At 42.9% G+C, this 19,547-nt stretch overlaps 1 protein-coding gene across 1 annotated transcript in view; it reads left to right on the plus strand.

Annotated features, from left to right (window-relative positions):
- ZHX3 (zinc fingers and homeoboxes 3) overlaps positions 1 to 19,547 on the plus strand; it is a 65,752-nt gene that overhangs the window by 20,602 nt on the left and 25,603 nt on the right. The window contains exon 2 of the mRNA XM_074970205.1: positions 8,021 to 8,114. The gene's annotated coding sequence lies outside the window, so the exon portion shown is untranslated. The remainder of the gene's footprint in view (positions 1 to 8,020; positions 8,115 to 19,547) is intronic.

The raw sequence follows: 19,547 nt of genomic DNA on the forward strand, positions 1-19,547 counted from the left end.
GTATTGAACTGCCAGAGCGCAGAGTTCTCAGGAATGGCTCTCTTTGATTTTCTTCTTCCCACTTTTCTGAAATGTTATCTCCCAGCAGTCACAATAAATATTTGTTCCCAGTTGTTTTCGTCAGCCAAGCACATGGGTAGCAATGGCTGCACCCCCAGGGTATGTGCAGGATGTGCTCTCAGGTTCAGAATCATGTTGGCGGAAACACTGCCTGGTTTGTTCTTCAGAATGTCTATGTTCATTATTGGGAGAATTATGAAAGCGAAGTCAGTCCCAGAACTTGCATTAGTTTTTTCCCCAAGCCAAGAACTTCTCAGATACAAACATATCCAAGAAGCACTAGCTGTGGATTTAGTTTGCTTGTGTTGCAGACTGTAGTTATGGGGCAAATGGGGCCCCCTCTACCCCTTCCTGCAAATACCTTGTATGTTTCACCGTGAGAAGCACTGTGTTTCTGGCTGTTCAATAACTTCCCATTTCCCTTGTAGCCTTGCTCCATCTAGAGCTGCCTTACCCTCCCAGAAAGGGACTGCAGAGTTCTTCCCCTCTTCCCATGCAGCCCCGTCCCCTGTGGAGATCGGGTTGCATGGATCAAGAATTATGCAGATAATGCTGCCCCTAAGTGCAAATATTTTCCTGCATGTTTGCCTGGGAAAGAGGCCCCTGACTTCACACTCCCCATCCCCACCTAAACATGTCCACCTATAAACTCCCAGAGCCCCAAACATGCTGAATACATATAGGATGGGTGGGAGGAAGGAATGATACAGTTTAGGCTTATCTCCCCCTTCTTACAACAAGTGCTTGGCTGCTCTGAGCACATTTTCTGCATAGTATAGTCCCTCCTTGGCAAAAATTAGTAGGAAGGATCTGAACTGTAGTGAGCATTCCTGTCTGGGTAAGACTTTCCAAAGCACCTGAGAGACTTGAGAGCACAAGTTCCATTGACTTTCAGTGGGACGTGCTCTAAAGTTACTTGGGTGTGTTTGAAAAACAAACCAACCACCCTTTGCCTTAGATGAGTATTCCTGTAAGTCAGTAAGATGAGCATGATTTGGCCCCTGTGGGACAAATAGTGAGTCTAAGTACCTGGGGGTTGAGGATGTTGCTTGAAAATAAACTATATGTCTGGTTCCATTAGCTGGTTGAAAGAAAACATCCTCCATGAATCTGGATTGGTTCAGTAGTGGAAGCTGAGGAAAGGTCCCCTCCAGAGTGTGTCCCCACAGAAACTCTGGGGTTCTGCCGCACAAGAGGGCTATTTTCTCTCCACAGGAAGCTTGAGATAATTTAGTATATGTAGTCACTAAAATCTTTTGTAAGTCTGCAGTCTCATTCCTGCAGAAATGGGTACTGACTGGAACTATTTCATGTTCCTCAGTTCCAAAATGCAATTTAATGTCCATGAAGTTTAATGAATCTATTCCATTATGCCTTGATGGAACAGTCTGTTCAGAACACTAAATCATATGGAGACTTGGGTTAGAAATGAGAAATCCAGTGCATTTGAGGATGTTCTTTCTACAGTAGCTGCCTTTCCTAACAATTACTAAAGAGGGTGAATTCCCAGCTCTGTGTAAGATATGAACTGGAATTTTAACTCAGGATAGTCTCCCCAGATCACCTAGAGAGTAGTTCTGACTTCAATATTTAAGAACTTAAGAACGGCCATACTGGGTCAGACCAAAGGTCCGTCTAGCCCAGTATCCTGCCTTCTGACAGTGGCCAATGCCAGGTGCCACAGAGGGAATGAACAGAACAGGTAATCATCAAGTGATCCATCCCCTGTCGCTCATTCCCAGTTTCTGGCAAACAAATGTGCCTCTGGAGAGATGAGCCTTTACACAGCGTGGCTGAGAAATACATAGTTATTGAAAAAGCCTAGAAAGCATAGGCAAACAGAATTCAAACAGTGCCTCTATAGAAGAGTTGACTCACCCCAGATGTGCCCTCTTGTGGCTGGGCTTGGCATAGCAGTTTTTCCTCTCACCCCCTGCCGATTGCTGCTCTGGCCCCTCTGCTGATCAGCCTTGTTTCATGGCTCAGGCCTCGAGCCACGTCATGTTTAGTCCAACCTCTTCCGGGATAAACAAAGGACAATAAACTCAACTCAAATAAACATAACTCTTTGCCCCGATGGCTCACTGCTCTACAGACTCTTCGCCCCATCCCAGGCTCTGCAGGGTTATCCTTCTGCTCTTGGGCAGAGCAGCACCTCCCAGGGTTTTCTCCCTAGAGGCCTGGCTCCAAACTCATTTGCCCTCCTCCCCCTTGTATCAGGGTGTTTCTGCATCTTCTTTCCCAGTGGCAAGTAGGAGAGCCCAGTCTTTCCCTCTCTGCTGGGTTCCAGTCCTGGGACCTTGTGGTGACTATCTACCACCTGCTGCCTCCGTTGACCTTCCTTCAGGCCCTTTCCCACAGGCCTTTCCTAGGCTCTCCATATTCCTGCCTCTCTCTAGGCCTTTCCTCCACTCTCTGACAACCAAGAGGGACTGAAGAGTTTTTCCCTTTGCTCCCAGCAGTCCCATCTCATCTAGGCTTCCTCCCGTTATGCTCACACCACCCAGCATCTCCCTCAGCTGGGCTTCATCAACAGTTGGGCCTGGCCCAGCCTCCAGGCACCTTAATTGAGCTCCCACCAGCAGCGTTAGTTCCAGCCTGGGGTATGTACCACATCGCTGCTCCCTATGCATTCTTTGGGTTTGCAGGAAACCAGTTGTGAGCAATGCCAGCAAGAAACCAGCTTTGTACAAAAAATGCATTATGCCATCAACTGCACACTCTGTACCTCAGAGGCAAGAGCAGACCAGATGATCCCTGCTTGTCTTAGAACAAGACAGAAAATCCTCATAATTCTTGCCAGTACCTCAAGAAAGAGAGCCTCTCCTTGGCTGCATACCTATCTCAGTGCAGCCTTTGTGCACCTGAGCAGGAATTTCTACAGTTAGAGCACCTAATACCATTGACACCATGATTAAAATGGTTTAAGGATGCTTGTCCCTTGCCACCTTTCACTCATCACCGCCCTTGCCAAAATGAAAAATGAGAAACAATACAAAATTTTTAAAAGGCCTACATTATTGTTCTTGCTCACTGTTCTTTTGAGACCATTAACATAACGCTCAATATTTAAATGTGAGTTTTAGCTAGCTGGCTACAGATTGCACCTAGCTATGTTTTAAAAGTGCAAGATTACAGGGACTTAATTGCGTGGACTAATGTTTCCAGAGTGGGTATCTAAAGTTCAGGACCTACATTTGTATTTAGGCACCCTGTATAAGTGGCTTGATTTTTCAGAACAGATCCCATTGAAATGAATGGGGGCTACAGGTACCCAGCACCTCTGAAAATCAAGCCACTTATATGCCTAACTTTAGGCACCCGTATCTGAAAATTTTTCCTTTGCTAGAAATGTGTAGATAAATGAAATCCTTTGTCCCCTTGGTCTCACTGAAATGGAACTGACATTGTGGAACTGCTGTTATTGTTGGCATGGAAGGTGTGAATGTCAATCAACTCAAGAGGCATAATAAACAGCAGAACTTAGTTCAAGACAATCATTTCCAGGTAATTAATAGGAGCCACCACAAATTACTGCCTTGGAGTAGGCTAACGAGAACTTTTAAACACCCCCGCACACCCCATTATTACAGACATTAGGAAGCACAGGAGAGGGAGCAGCCCAGCGAGTGAGCCTAGGTGATTCCCTCAGCTGTACTATAGAAGGCATTCATCTAGTTCCCTTTTTGAAGTAGAAAGAAAAGGAGTACTTGTGGCACCTTAGAGACTAACCAATTTATTTGAGCATAAGCTTTCGTGAGCTACAGCTCACTTCTCACGAAAGCTTATGCTCAAATAAATTGGTTAGTCTCTAAGGTTCCACAAGTCCTCCTTTTCTTTTTGCGAATACAGACTAACACGGCTGCTACTCTGAAACCTTTTTGAAGTAGGAGGACTATTGCCGAGTGCTTGATCAGAGGAGTAGCTTCTCCACAGCCCTGGAGCTGTTACTCAGCTGGAAGAAAGTAACACATTTTGAGAACCCCTCTTGGAGGTCATCAGATAGTTAAATTGTTTCCTTCCACAAGTGTCGCTTCCCTCTTTAGCTGCTTGACCTCCTGCAGAGAGAGGCTTGGAGAAGTTGTTATTGTGCTACCTTCCCTAGTATGCATACAAAGTATCCGCTCCAACGACATTTCCCTTAAGTAGGCTTTGTGCTGAGCAGTCCGTGTGCCCTATGCAGTAATGCGAAAACATGTGGCTTTCTGACAGCCATCCAAGAAAATACTGAAATGAAACTGATGCCTGGAAGCAGGATGACAGGTGTTAGGACAGATGACTGAAGCTTTGGACGAAATGTTTAGGAATCGGTTCACCTCTCCCCTTTCGTGAAAGTGTTCTTTATGTAATTACTTAAGTTTTCATGTATCAAACATCTGCTCAGCTTTGCTGCTTTTTTGAGGAGGTTGTGGATAGTTGGAAGAGCAGCAAAGATAGGCGGTGCTGGCAATTTGGGGAATATCCTTAGTATGTAATAGGGCTTCTCTGGAAATCACTAATATAAAGAGTCACAGTAAACTGGAAAATTTTGAATATGTATTATTACAAGGAACCCCTAAGATTCCTCTCTCTGAAAGAGTTTAGTCATTAACAGTCATCTTTGTCCGTTTGACGGTACTTTTTGTGGACAGTTTCACTGTTGGTCATTCTCATTCTCACACACACTTCTCCCATGCCTGCAGTTTTAGCCCAGACTCTCCAAGAGGGTGTTTAGCTGTCACAGCAGCAGCAAAGCTCCCCCCTTTTTTGACCTTGGGTTCTGTATTCCTGTCAAGAACTGGCCTGTATTGGTTTATAAGCATGCTGGGTAAGGGTTCACACTGCCATATTTGAATAGCTGCGTCTAGCCATTACAAAAGTGACTAGTGATTTGGGGGGGCTTCAAATTTTCGATGCCCCCAAGTAGAGGCACCTTAAAAGGTACCTTATTTTCAGAAAATGCTAAACACCAACTCTCTGCATATGTGGTCCCTTTTCTTAATTTGGGCACTCAGAAATCCAGGCATTCAAAATCACGAGTCACTTCTTAAAATCTTGGCTATATGGTTATTGTCTACAGGTGAATTGGACCGAGATTGCTATTGATATTCTGTACAATAAATGGACACAAAGAAAAGGAGTACTTGTGGCACCTTAGAGACTAACAAATTTTTATTTGAGCATAAGCTTTCATCGGATGCATCCGATCGAAAGCTTATGCTCAAATAAATTTGTTAGTCTCTAAGGTGCCACAAGTACTCCTTTTCTTTTTGCGAATACAGACTAACATGGCTGCTACTCTGAAATAAATGGACAGTGAATAATTGTAAAGATGAGCTTGGATCTATGAAAACTATGGATCTATTTAATTGCTACTATCACAGAAAGAATTACAGATAAGCTGCCTATAAGACTTTCAACCCTGTGCTTGTTGTTACAAGATCTTTATGCAGGCTACTAGAATAAAAAGCACTTGATCAGCACTCTAGTATTTGTCTCTTATTATTCATTAAACTTTTCTTGGCATTAAACTTTTCATTAAACTTTCCCCCCGCCCCTTGTTCTGTTACTCTTGTGACCTGTCAAATACAGGGATAGACTTCCAAAATGCATGTCCATTTTTGTGTGCACAGGTCACGATCTATGCACTAATGCAGTGGCTCTCAACCTTTCCAGACTCCTGTACCCCTTTCAGGAGTCTGATTTGTCTTGTGTACCCCCAGGTTTCACCTCACTTAAAAATTACTTGCTTACAAAATGAGACATAAAAATTCAAAAGTGTGTCAGCACACTATTGCTGAAAAATTGCTTACTTTCTTCTTTTTACCACATAATTATAAAAGAAATTGATTGGAATATAAATATTGTACTTACATTTCAATATATAATATATAGAGCAGTATGCACAAGTCAGTCTGTATGAAATTTTAGTTTGTACTGACTTCGCTAATGATTTTTATGTAGCCTGTTGTAAAACTAGGCAAATATCTAGATGAATTGATGTACCCCCTGGAAGATCTCTGCATAACCCCAGGGGTATGCCTACCCCTGGTTGAAAACCACTGAATGCATGTGCACACATACCTTCGAAAAAATCTGGCCCATGAAGTACAGCCCAGGAAACTGATGTGCCTTCATAAAGGTTTCTATGACATCACAAACTGCTCTTTGCTGTTATAGTTACCAAACAGTCATCCAAACCATGTGAGTTGGCGTGGGTGGAGAGGAGGCCTTAGATATAGTGAAAGTAACTTCCAAGTCGGAGTCATGCGATCACAGGAATAGTGGTATCAAACAGGCTTTAAAGAGAATAACTACAGCAGAGAAGTCATTTTTCTTTTAAGAGCAGGAACGTAAGTTGCTGTTGATAAAGGGAAAAGTGTAGAGTATGTTTCTGTGTGCTGCTTAATACCCTTGAAGAAATGATAAGCTTTTTTTAATTCCACAATACATCGTTCTGTATTTAAATTGAAAAATGTCATTGATATGCTATCAAATGACTAAGACCCAGTAAGTGACTCCATGTTATTGAAAGGGAGATGTCCGATTCCGTACACGGGTTGTTTTGTGAATAGTATGGATAATTAATATGCTTAAAAATCCACAAACCATCTAACCATGTTGGCACATATAGGGCCTGAATGATCACCTCTTTGAACTCTTCCCAGATCTATATAGATAATTTGGCTCCTGTTTGTTTCTAACTGTATTAGTGTGATGTCTGGTTTTGGTAATGTGGGGGTGCTAGTGGAAGCTTCTAACATTCAATAAAAGGGAAATCCGCTCCACCACCACTTTACACACATTTCTGCACTGGTCGTCTTGATGGAAAAATGGCTTTTATACTTCATTGAATACATTTCTCTGACCAAAACGAAGTAGTTCAGAGAGCTGCTTATCTTCAGCAGATCCTAACCTGAAAGAAGCGGCCTAATAAACAGCAGAGATTTGGCAAGGGACTTGTGGCTGGGAACAGCTGCCTGATGCAGAAGACAGAGGTGCTTTGGATTGCAGTGAGACTGCTTTGCTGGGGCTTTCTATTGGAGGTTGCAAGAGATATGTTAAGCGCTAGGCAGCTAGTGAGGCTACTGACAGTTCCCCCACCCCCAAGCTTTAGCAAGAAGCAATTAGCAAGTGTGAATTTTCCTTCCTGGAAAATCTAGTATGGTTTTCTGATTTCCTATCCTGGTATGACTTTTAGCACACCTTTTTCCAGGAGAGTTTTTACATGTAATTTTATCTGTCTCTGAATTTAGTTCCAGACCTCTACTTGGTCATTTATCCCTCCATAAGGATACGTTTACAAATTATGAAATATCTTGGGCTGACTTTGCTGTTTATGGCAGGGAGTGTATGAGACTGGACAGCAGCTGAGGAAAATGGAGCAGGGAGAGAGAGCACAAAGCTAAAAGTAAAACAGCAGGTTTATATATAGCTGCAGGCTGCAGCCGTGTTGGTTAGGCTGCTGCGATCGCCACTTGAAACATGTTCCTGGCTAGTTTATCTTGATAGTTCTCAGCTACTTTGGGAAACCAGCTGAACAGCTACAGATAACTAGTGTTGTAGCTGCTGCATTTTCATTTTATGGTGCATATTCATCTTGCCGTATGCAGTTCTGAAGATCTTGGTACCTAGCTGAGTGCTCAGAAACTAATCCATTTTATTAAACTAACTTTAAATAAATGGGTCTCCTTTCTAATTAAACGAGAAATTGGAGGAGACATTACTGGGTACTTTCCTGAGGATTTACTATAGTCTATATAAAAAGAAAAGGAGGACTTGTGGCACCTTAGAGACTAACAAATTTATTCTATATATGGGTCTATATATGGGCAGAAGGCATTGTGAATGTGTGGTGACTTGTGCAATCAACTCAAACTCCAGGCCAGTTTGTATTTGTATCATTATTTATAGAAAGGTCATATTTCCCTTTGGAACCACAGTAGTAAATTTTGGGGTGACATTTTCTCTTGTTTCTTAGAGCCCTGAATCTTGACTGCAGCTGAAGGGACTGCTGCCACTTGAACAATGCGTACAAGTAAGGAGGAAGAGCTGGAAAGCAATACATTTTACAGGTAAGTAGCAGTTTTGGTATTTTATAGTTTCTGTGTATAAACACGTAACATAAAAAACATGTGTGAATGCATAGGGTTGGTCTGAACAGAGAAACATGCCATATTTCAATCTACATCCCTTTTCTTGCATTTATAGTGAAAACTGAGTAGCTCTGTGTTAATTTTAGAGGGTACCTATATATTCTGAATGCGTGATTGAATGAGATACTAAAATACCCGTTTTATTTAATAACTAAAGATCAAATAAAGAGCCCAGTCACTGGCCTGAATACCCATTCTGAGGTCCTGGCAAGAAGGATGCTGAAAGGCAGAGGGAGAATGAGTCCGACTTCCAGGCCATAGAGTTGCTGGGAGACGCTCTCTTGGAAGCTAATGTAGCCCCGTGACTGAAACATTTGGGTTCATCGACACTGCAATAAGAGACCTGCGGCGTCGAGTCTCACAGCCTGGGTCAATTGACTCGGGCTCGTGGGGCTCGGGATGCGTGGCTAACGATAGCAGTGTAGGCGTTCAGCCTCAGGCTGGAGGCCAGGCTTCCCCTTCGTGAGGTTTCAGTGGCCAGGCTCCAGCCTGAGCCCGAACATCTACACTGCAGTTTTTAGCACCGCAGCCTGAGTCAGCTGACCTGGGCCAGCCACAGTCTTTTATTGAGGTGTAGGCGCCCGGGTGGGGCGGGGGACGACGACGCTGCACTCCCCTTCCTGCCTTTTCATGCAGCGGTGCATGCGCCTCCTGTGGCCTGCACGTGAGTACTCGGCAAGGGAATGCTGTGCTGCACTCCACCCAGGGGCCAGAGCCCCTATGCAGCCACGCTGGTTATGCTCTCAAGGGACTCCTGAGGAAAGGCTTTGCCCCTAAATTTGTATCTATTGACAGGACAAAGTCAGCTTCAGATACATCCATGTCATTCGGCTGTGTTGTTCATGAATCCTTCTTGGCACTGGGGCTGCAGGCAGCTGAGTGCAGATTCTGCATCACCAGCAAGGGCATAGAGTGGGATCTAAATATGTAAGTGGGGAGTGTTGGAGGGTCCTTTATGGGATGATTTTAACACAACCACTTACTTATCACTCCCCTCTCTCCCATTCTCTGCCCAACCCCACCTCAGAAAATATCCCTTGAGCTTACACTACGGCAACCCTCACTTTAAGTCTTTAAATCAAGATTCGAGGACTTCAGTAATTCAGCCAGAGGTTATGGGCCTATTGCAGGAGAGGATGAGGGTTTGGGGCCTGCAGTGTGCAAGAGGTCAGACTAGATGATTATGATGGTCCCTTCCGGCCTTAAAGTCTTTGAATCTATCACCACTGCTCCTACCTGTATTTGGCCAAAGGGGTTGCAGAAAAGCAATGCATGCGTCCCTTTTGCTAATCTCCAGGTAAGAGGCCGGAGCCAGTAATTGCACTCTGTTTTCTGTCTCAGTATTGCAGAGCTTTAGAGAACAGTCTTGTGTCGAAGCAAAGCAGAATCCCTCCGATTCACAAAATCAGAATCTGTTAAATTTATTGTTAAACGTCTATGAGCAAATGTAAGCCAGCAGCCTGACTTGTTCACCCTAAACTCATTCATGCAACAAATAACCACCTCTTACCACTGTTGGGGATTTTGAAATTCTGTGAAAGTTTCCACCCTATCTGTCCTTCACCACCCAGTCAGGATGGATAGCCCACATGCCATTTTAGGAAGATATTTCCTTGTTAGGAGCATTGCAAGTGGGCTGATATTGTTATTGAACCTATTGCTTTCCTGACACGCTCCCTGTTGTGTACTAAAACTAGACTGTTAACAATTTCTCTCCCTAAAGATAAATAATTGGCCCTGTAGTATTCAATGATTTTAGTGAATGATACATTGGGATGCACCTGCAGCCCTTACTCAGTCCTCTTAGAGTTTGCCTGACTGAAGACTACTAGCTTTTTGACCCACTGTGTGTGTATCAAATCCCCAAACACCTTACACTAGTAATCCTGCAAATTCAGTGAACTTTGGTACCCTCATGTACATGCTTTGAATTGTCCTACCTTATAAACAGCAGAGCTGGCAATAGTCATGGGATAACATTCCTTTGCAGCTTAACACTGCCATTATTAATTCTGGTTGTGGTGGCGAATTGTTTGGGGTGGGACCTATCAGACACATTTTTAAACCATGTGTACATCTCCTGGTATTCTCCACTGAATAATGAAAAATCTAGTTGGATGACTTGTGTGCAAAGAGTTCAGGTGAGCCAAGTGGCTTTCTTTGTGTTACGTTTGCAGAACACAACATTGTTACTTGTGGCACCTTAGAGACTAACAAATTTATCTGAGCATAAGCTTTCGTGAGCTACAGCTCACTTCATCGGATGCATGGCTGTAGCTCACGAAAGCTTATGCTCAAATAAATTTGTTAGTCTCTAAGGTGCCACAAGTCCTCTTGTTCTTTTTGCGAATATAGACTAACACGGCTGCTACTCTGAAACAACATTGTTAGTTACTTAAGCATTTATTCATAAAGACAGCTCAGAGGTATTGTAGGAGCATGTCATCCTCGCTGCCTGATGACAAGCCTGCTTTGCCACATGGTGGGTTTCTGATATCGCATTAAGAAGCTTTAAGGAAATAAACTATTGGTATCCGTGCTCTTAGAACTCTGTTATTTTTCACAAAAAGTAATAGTTTATAAAAATTTCCTTTCTGTTTTCAAAGGATTATGCTAGCATGGGTGTTAATATGCATTCAGCCTGCTTTACAGTTTTCTCTTAGATCACAAATGCGAAACATGTTTATTTGTGTTTTGTATGAGCTGATTCTTCCCCACCCTAGATTTAAATAGTTTCTGTGCACAAAGCCCACAATGTCTGCATGATTTATTGAAATCATGGGAAAACATCTTGGGCGAACCTTAGTTCTCAACACCTGTTCCTAGGATAGAGTTTAAAAGTGCATAGCTTGGCTCTGAGATAACTCGAACTAGAAAATAATAATTTAGGATAAAATTCAGTTTGGCAGTCTTGCTGAGTCCCTACTTCCAACACCTGTATTAAAGAGTGAAAGGAACTGAGCTGGGCATATGCATTCCATTTCTTTTAATTGTGCTTCCTCTACTGTTAATCTGATTTCTCATATTGGGCCACCCACTGATGTGGCCAGCACTGCTGGTGAGACCTGCCCATTTTAAAGGGCCAAACATTCCAGAGAGGTGTATTGACAGAATGGGATTGTTCAGTGTGATGATGCCTGTGCCCAAGCAAAGTGATGCCTGAGCTGAAACTGAAGTAATTAAAAGCCATTATGATGTTGTAATCTACAGGCAAATTAATAGGGAGTGAGAGGTAGTGTGGTCTAATAGATGGGCTGTTGGATTGGGAGTCGGGAGATGTGGATTCTAATTCTGCCACTGACTCTGCTTTGTGACCTTGTCAAGTCACTTCATCCCTCTCTTTCCTCTCCTTCCCCACTCCCATCAGTCTTATCTATTTACAGTGTAGGTTCTTTGGGAGAAGGATTGGCTCTCACACCGTGTCTATACAGCACCTACCACAATGCAAGCCCTGGTCTTCTAGGTGCTACTGTAACAGAAATAATAAGGGGGAGTTGATAACATTTGATTTGGGGTTTCTTTTCTAGTGCTACATCTTACAGCTTGGTCCTCAGGCAACATAGTAGTAGGCCTATGGTTACCGGTTCAGTCGGATTACTCATGCCCCATTTGAGGCATATCTGTGGAAGTTGTTGAGCTAGCTCTTGTGATGGGATGACCTATATTCATCCTTATCAAACTGTGGGGTCAGAATTAAAATATGACATCTGACGTTCAAATCATGTGATACTTTCACAGTGTGTAATTGGATCCTCGGACTGAAAGCCCTGACTAAGGCTGCTCTGCCTGTAACACTGAATTTGCTCTTCAGCTGGAATGGGGGGAAATGAGTAAGAGTGACAGCATACTTCATTTGTGAGGAAGCATGACACATAAGTGGACCAGGGACTGCCATTATACCTATTAGGCTGCTAACCAAAATTACCAGTATTCTATTAGTTAGGCAGCTGCTTTGGAATGGTGTTTTGCCAGGAATAAAGGACAGAACCAGCATTTTGCTTTGGTTGAGAATGCACTGGCCACACACTTATCAACTAGAAAAGAAAACCATTTTTAAAAATACAATCTTATTGGAGACTACATTTTGCTTTTTCTAAAAAATAATAATTAATCTTGGTGACCTTTAAAAAGATGATGGGATTGAAACAATGCAGAATAAATTCATCGCCTGTTGAACAGGTGGCCAGAACCACCTCCTTAAAACTGCAAAGCTCTTCCCAGAACGGACCACAAGGTGTTCAGTGTTTTCCTCTTTTTGTCTGTCCTCAAGCTTACACACACAATGTGTGTGTCCATAGTACTCTAGGGTTTTCCCAACTAGCAACATAGGTGAGATTTCCCTTGCAATGCACACCACCAAAAGCAGACATTTCAGTTACCTTTTGAAGCATCTGCTTGAGATACGTGGGTAGCAGCAAGCTGACAAATTAAATAGCTTATACAAAACATGAAAAAAATAATTAGTAAAATGCTAGGCCACTGGCAGTTTAAACACTGCAGAAGTTTCTTGGCAAGACCCAACTTGGTTATTTTGACTTTTCACCATGTATCCTATATTATGCTAATACACAATGATGTCTTATATGGGTTTTTCTAAATCTATTGCCCAGCACTTCTATCGTTTACAAAATTACCTGTATCCTAAAGATGTTTGCAGAAATGGTTGGGTCATCTTCAGCTGTTGTGACCTTTTTTTAAACACCCAGTGTCATCTGTTGTAACTCATCCACCATGCAGGAGGCCTGAAGATCCTCCCTGAGTTTGTAATGTCCCTTTGTAGTCAGCAGCCTTTTAGTAGAGGTTTCCATCTCTAATTTCCATGAATGGAAAAGGGTACCGTTTGGAGCCTTAGTGCTTGCTTCTTCATAACTCAGTAGTTCCAGCTTACAGGCAAACTTCCTTTAGGGGCTAAAAGGTCAAGAATAAAATGTATTTATCAAGCTTTTTCCCTCACAACTCTGTTAGTATGTTTACACACGTAGTTTGTGCTTGTCAATACCATAGTTATGCGTACATTCAAGATAAAGGTATGTGCAAATGGCCAGTGAGATGCACGGTTATTGAAGTCTGGCCTGCTATTGACATGGTCATATTCTCTTTAGTGCTTCTCTGAATGTACATATTTATAAATGAAGATATAATGCCAAGATTAAACTTATGAACTGTTCTATCATGTTCTTGCTTAGAAGAGGCAACCCTCCAAAACAAAACAATACCCTGCTCATCTCCCACCATGATCTAAAGTTTTACAAGTGCTCATAGGAGCTGGAACTTGAAGTGGTTTCCATCCTGTACAGGGTTTACAATTTGGTTCAATGTCTCTCAGCACCCCCATTACACAAATTGTTCCAGCCCCCCTGCACATGCTTTTGCATTTCTTCTGTCTGCTGTACCAAAGAAGTTGTTCATATTGTCACACCCATAACATTGCAATTGATTTTTTTTTAAAGAAACATTTTGACTAAAACACCATTACTGGCACATTAGGCTGGACAGGAGAAAAATTCTGATAATTTAGTCTATGCCTGTGTAGTTTGGGATACTCTTTTGTTACTTAGTACTTTGATGTGGAAACTGAGGATGAATATAATTCCCTCTGATATTTCTCTCGGAAGGAAGATCCATTCTCTAGGGAACTTGGGAGGCCTGGGTTCAACTGTCTTCTGTGCCATAGACTTCCCGTGTGACCTTGGCCGAGTCACTTAGTCTCTCTGTGCCTCAGTTCCCCACCTGTGAAACAGGGATAATAGCACTGCCCTGGTAAGAATAACAACTACATTTCAAATTGCGAGGCGCTCAGATGATATGGTAACAGGTGCCATATAAATACCTTAGATGGAAGGCAAAGGATGCTTCTTTGGGCCAAAACTTGTTGAAGAGAGTGTGTATGTAAGGGGCATTAAGGCTTTTGGTTTTTTGTTTAGCTCTGTTCTATTCTCACTGGAAAAATTATGTGGAGGAATTTGAATCATTTTGCAGATGACTTGTAAATTGTCTACCCTCCTACCATCCAGACCCACTACACACACCCATAGCAAAATGTGCTGAGTGCCCCACATACTCAAATGGAGAAGCATTTGGCAGTTTATTAGACTCCTCCTTAAGTTTTAAATTTAGTGGCTGGACTCCTGAGTGGCCTCTAAGTAGATTGCAGATGGCAGGAGAAATACCTATGTGTGGTACAGCCAAGATGAAATGATGCTCTCTCCTGCACTTACCTGCACAAAGCATATTCTTTCTGGGGTTTATTCTGCTGCTTTCCTATGGTGCTTTTGCTCTCATTCAGAAGTGAAGAGGCCTTTAAGAAAGACTGAGCTATGGTAAACTAAGGCCACTTCACCTCTGAATGAGAGCATCCAAAATCACATGGGGGATGCCACGCAAGGAGAGTTTCTAGAAAAATTATTTTTCTTAGATTGACCTAACTCGGTAGTGTAGATTGGGCCTAGAAGTTGACTGAAAGTGGGGTGGGAGTGGTTAGTGGAAATTGCCTTGAAAACAAAAGGGAAGCTGCCAACAATTTCGCTAACATAGACGCCTCCTTACTTTGCTGGTTTTGCATGTCTTTGCACAGTCTGCGTTGGCTGTAAGTGAACTGATGTTTACTGTATCTTAAAATGATAAAAGCAATTGAAAGTAAGGCACAGACTTGGGACAACTAAACTTTTTCAGTGCTGGGAAATGAAATCTCTTTCCAGCTAGTCTGCCCAGGGATTTTGTGATACCATTGCTTAGAGCAGAAACTTCTATAATCAAAGAGATGAAGATCAGGGTATCTTCAGTTTGGTTGGCACCACTTCACCAATCATACTTGGCAGTTTCAGAATGCTGCTGAGATAGATTTGTCCAGCTTTAGCATGGGGGTGGGGAAGGGGATGACAGTTACAGAATAGAGCAGCAGGCTCTAAATTTAGAGGCTTGCGGCTAGTGACTCCCAAATCCTTTCAGTGTAGAAGCAGATTGCCTCAGGGCTCTGCATATTACCCTGGGTATAGGGATTTGGGAGGCAGAATATCCCGAGCTACTTTCCAATTATCAATGCAAGGTGGTGTTTACAAGATTATGCATTAAGTGAAGTCTTGCTGAAAGCCTCTCTCTTCTATGATGATCTTGGCTATCCTGTCTCACATTGGCCACTTGACTGATCTGCTTGATTTAGGATTTGCCTGGTTGATCTTAAGAGTATTACACTGAAGAGCTTTACTATGAATTGAAGCTATCTTGAGTGTTTGAGTTGATCAGAGATGAGCCCTGCAGACTTGCTGTTTCTCCCCCCTGATATTGTAGACAGGCATCCACTTAATCTTTTCCCTACAGGTGATTACAGCAACCCCATTGCAGGCTTCTGTATAGAGGGGAATTCTTACCCTCCTGTGCTTTATCCCACTTGACAGGCTGTCGCTTTGGTGCTGTTTCATTAAGATGCTTCCACGCTCTCTTCTTGTCTCTCCAAACTAGAAGAAAGCAACTGCTTGGATTGGTTTTTCCTCCCTTGGCCCCAGACGCTGAGTGGATTTTGGCAGCTCAGCAAATCTGCCAGTAGCTAAATAATTTTATACTTCAGGATTTCAGACTTAAAGCAGATTTAGAATAAAATAGTAGCATGGTTAGGTTGCGACAGCATAATTGGGAATGTAACCTGTCCTTGCAAACCTTAGTAACACCCTGATTTATTTACATTGTTACCATCTCTCCCTCTCTCATTCATTTACCGCAGGTTAAAGTGGTGGATTCTTAGCCATGGAGACTGCCATGAGTTCCTTATTCACAGGATGGGCAGCAGCAGTAAGCTTTCCCTGTGCTGTCATGCTAGTTAATACTACAGCACCTTGGCCTCTTTCTAAGGTGTCAAGGTTCCTCCCCCACTCTGAACTCTAGGGTACAGATGTGGGGACCTGCATGAAAAACCTCCTAAGCTTATCTTTACCAGCTTAGGTCAAAACTTCCCCAAGGTACAAAATATTCCACCCTTTTGTCCTTGGATTGGCCGCTACCACCACCAAACAAATACTGGTTACTGGGGAAGAGCTGTTTGGACACGTCTTTCCCCCCAAAATACTTCCCAAAAACCTTGCACCCTACTTCCTGGACAAGGTTTGGTAAAAAGCCTCACCAATTTGCCTAGGTGACTACAGACCCAGACCCTTGGATCTTAAGAACAATGAACAATCCTCCCAACACTTGCACCCTCCCTTTCCTGGGAAATGTTGGATAAAAAGCCTCACCAATTTGCATAGGTGACCACAGACCCAAACCCCTGGATCTGAGAACAATGAAAAAGCATTCAGTTTTCTTACAAGAAGACTTTTAATAAAAATAGAATTAGAAATAAGAAATCCCCCCTGTAAAATCAGGATGGTAAATACCTTACAGGGTAATTAGATTCAAAACATAGAGAACCCCTCTAGGCAAAACCTTAAGTTACAAAAAAGATACACAGACAGAAATAGTTATTCTATTCAGCACAATTCTTTTCTCAGCCATTTAAAGAAATCATAATCTAACACATACCTAGCTAGATTACTTACTAAAAGTTCTAAGGCTTCATTCCTGGTCTATCCCCGGCAAAGACAAAATGTAGACAGACACACAAACCCTTTGTTTCTCTCCCTCCTACCAGCTTTTGAAAGTATCTTGTCTCCTCATTGGTCATTTTGGTCAGGTGCCAGCGAGGTTACCTTTAGCTTCTTAACCCTTTACAGGTGAGAGGAGATTTCCTCTGGCCAGGAGGGATTTTAAAGGGGTTTACCCTTCCCTTTCTATTTATGACATAAGGCTATGTCTACACGATCACTTTTGTCACTCAGGGGGTGTGAAAAAACACCCCCTGAACGACAAAAGTTTTAATGACAAAAAACTCCTGTGTGGACAGTGCTTTGGCGGTGGGAGCCACGCTCTTGGCGATGAAGCTACCACCCCTCGTTGGAGGTGGTTTTATTTTGTTGCTGGGAGAGCTCTCTCCCGACAATAAAGAGCAGCTACACATCACACCTTACAACGGCACAGCTGTGCCATTGTAAGGTGGACAGTGTAGACATAGCCTATGACTGACAACTGTAACGGTGACGGGTTTCATGCAGTAGTGGACAAACGTATACTAGGCATCAGACTTAGATCACCAACTCCCTTCCCATAGGTTCCTCCTTTGATTTTGGCTAACCTGGGCTGGATTTGAACTGGTGACCTGGAGAAGAAAGGCTCCATAAGTCCATTACCAGTTTTTTGAATTCCTTTATTTTGTGGGCTGCATGCTGACACTACATACGCACTTTTCCAGCATGCTCTCCTGTGCAGAATCCTGCTGGAGTTTAGTTTATCGTGCTGTTAGCTGTCAATTAAGCTAAACACAACAAATCATCTGTACTGCACCATACGCACGATTGATAACATGGAGTGATTTAGACTGGCTAAATGAACGGTAGCCTCACTACATTCTGGAGAAATATGGGATAGTCTTATGGCCTGCCATGAGCTGAAGGGATAATCTAAAATGAAGAGAGACGAGCTAATACCTTAGTTACATCAGATGAGAAGAAACATGACCAGGTTGGCCTCTTGCTTACAGTGTTATAAATGAGGAATAATTCCTTTTCAACTCTTAATTGAAGGGTATGGAATGTGGGACTCCTAATAGAGTTTTTCTCCCATGGATTTTAGTTAAATAGGTTATAACAAGACCAAAACGAATCAAAAGTTTAAACAGTCGATAAAAATCCATTCCTCTCTCACTTGAGCAGGGGTGGCCAACCTGAGCCTGAATTTACCAATGTATATTGCCAAAGAGCCACAGTAATACATCAGCAGCCCCCCATCAGCGCCCGCCCTCCAGCCCAACAGTGCCTTCCACCTGCCGCAGTCAGCTGTTTCGCATGCACAGGAGGCTCTGTGGGGAAGGGGGAGGAGTGAGGGCATGGCAGGCTTGGGGGAAGGGGCAGGGGCCTTGGGGGAAGGGGTGGAATGGGGACAGGGCCTGGGGCAGAGCAGGGGGTTGAGCAGTGTGCTCCGGAGCCACAGGTTGGCTGCCCCTGCACTTGCGGTTTACGTCTTTCCTACTGGTGACATTGTCATAGGCCTACTAGTTCTCCAGTCAGTCTAGTCTAACTTACAAAACAATCTGCTCAAAAGCCGGTCTCTTCCCCCAACTGAAGTTGGTCCAATAAAAGATATTACCTCAGCTTCCTTGTGTCTCTTATATCCTGGGACCAACACCACCACTACAGACCATCAGGGAAACAGACTTTCAGTAAAACCCAGCATTCAGGCCTTCTTTATGCATTGTAAAAAAACAAAATTGGGATAAACCCATTCTCTGCTTCTATCCTCCCACATGCCTTTCAGGACATCTGATTTGGGTAGATAACCACAACTATTAGCAGACTAATTAGTTTTCTCTCTGGAGAAGTGGTTCCCAAACTTGGCCACCGCTTCCCGCAGCTCCCATTGGCCAGGAACGGCGAACCGCGGTCACTGGGAGCTGCGAGTGGCTATACCTGCGGACGCTCCAGGTAAACAAAAGCATCTCGTGGCCCGTCAGGGGCTTACCCTGAACAAGCCGTGAACCAAGTTTGGGAACCACTGCTCTAGAGGGACAAGGATTCCAGGCATATTGTGGACCCAGATAATTTCTTGATTCTGTCTTAGAATGATTCATCTGGCTTTCTGAAAGATGAAATTACTGGATAGACTTTGTAAAGTACATTGTAGCCAAAATGTAAGTTACTGCATACCCATTCCACAAAAGATTCAAAGGAAGTAGAACCTGTAACTGACGCAGATTTCACCTGCCTAGCAGAGAGTTGATGGAAAACTTTTGTTCTCGTTCAAGTGGCCTCTGCACATTCCCACCCTTGGGTCAGTGCAGCTCAGCAGGCACCTTGGGCCAGCATGTGGGAATACACAGAAAAAAACAACAAAAAAACCCCTCTGGTTACAGGTGAGTAAATGTCATTTTTTCATACAGGGGTAAAGAGGTAAAGGAGAGAAGTAAACTAGTTTAGGATATACTTTTAGATATATCGATATAAAGTGTTTACTCTTTTTTTCTTTAAGGTAGTTTTATAGATTTACCTTTGCATTCAGGTAAATGTAAAAAAAAAATCCTGGTATTTCCATAATTTGATGACAATCTGTACATTAGTTTTGAAACATATAGAAAACCCCCTGAAACTAGAGTCTATAAAAGCTGACAGTAATTGGGCAATACTTAATTCCTCTTCAGGAGTTATTTTAACATGATGAATCCAGTCTGTAATGTGTAACTTCATAGAAATTCTATGAATTTTGACTTGCATAATGATAGTAATTTCCTTTATTACTTTTTCCTACATTTTTGGTTTTGCCAGGTCATATTAA

This window comes from Natator depressus, chromosome 13 (assembly GCF_965152275.1).
Source record: "Natator depressus isolate rNatDep1 chromosome 13, rNatDep2.hap1, whole genome shotgun sequence".
Taxonomy (NCBI): Eukaryota; Metazoa; Chordata; order Testudines; family Cheloniidae; genus Natator; species Natator depressus.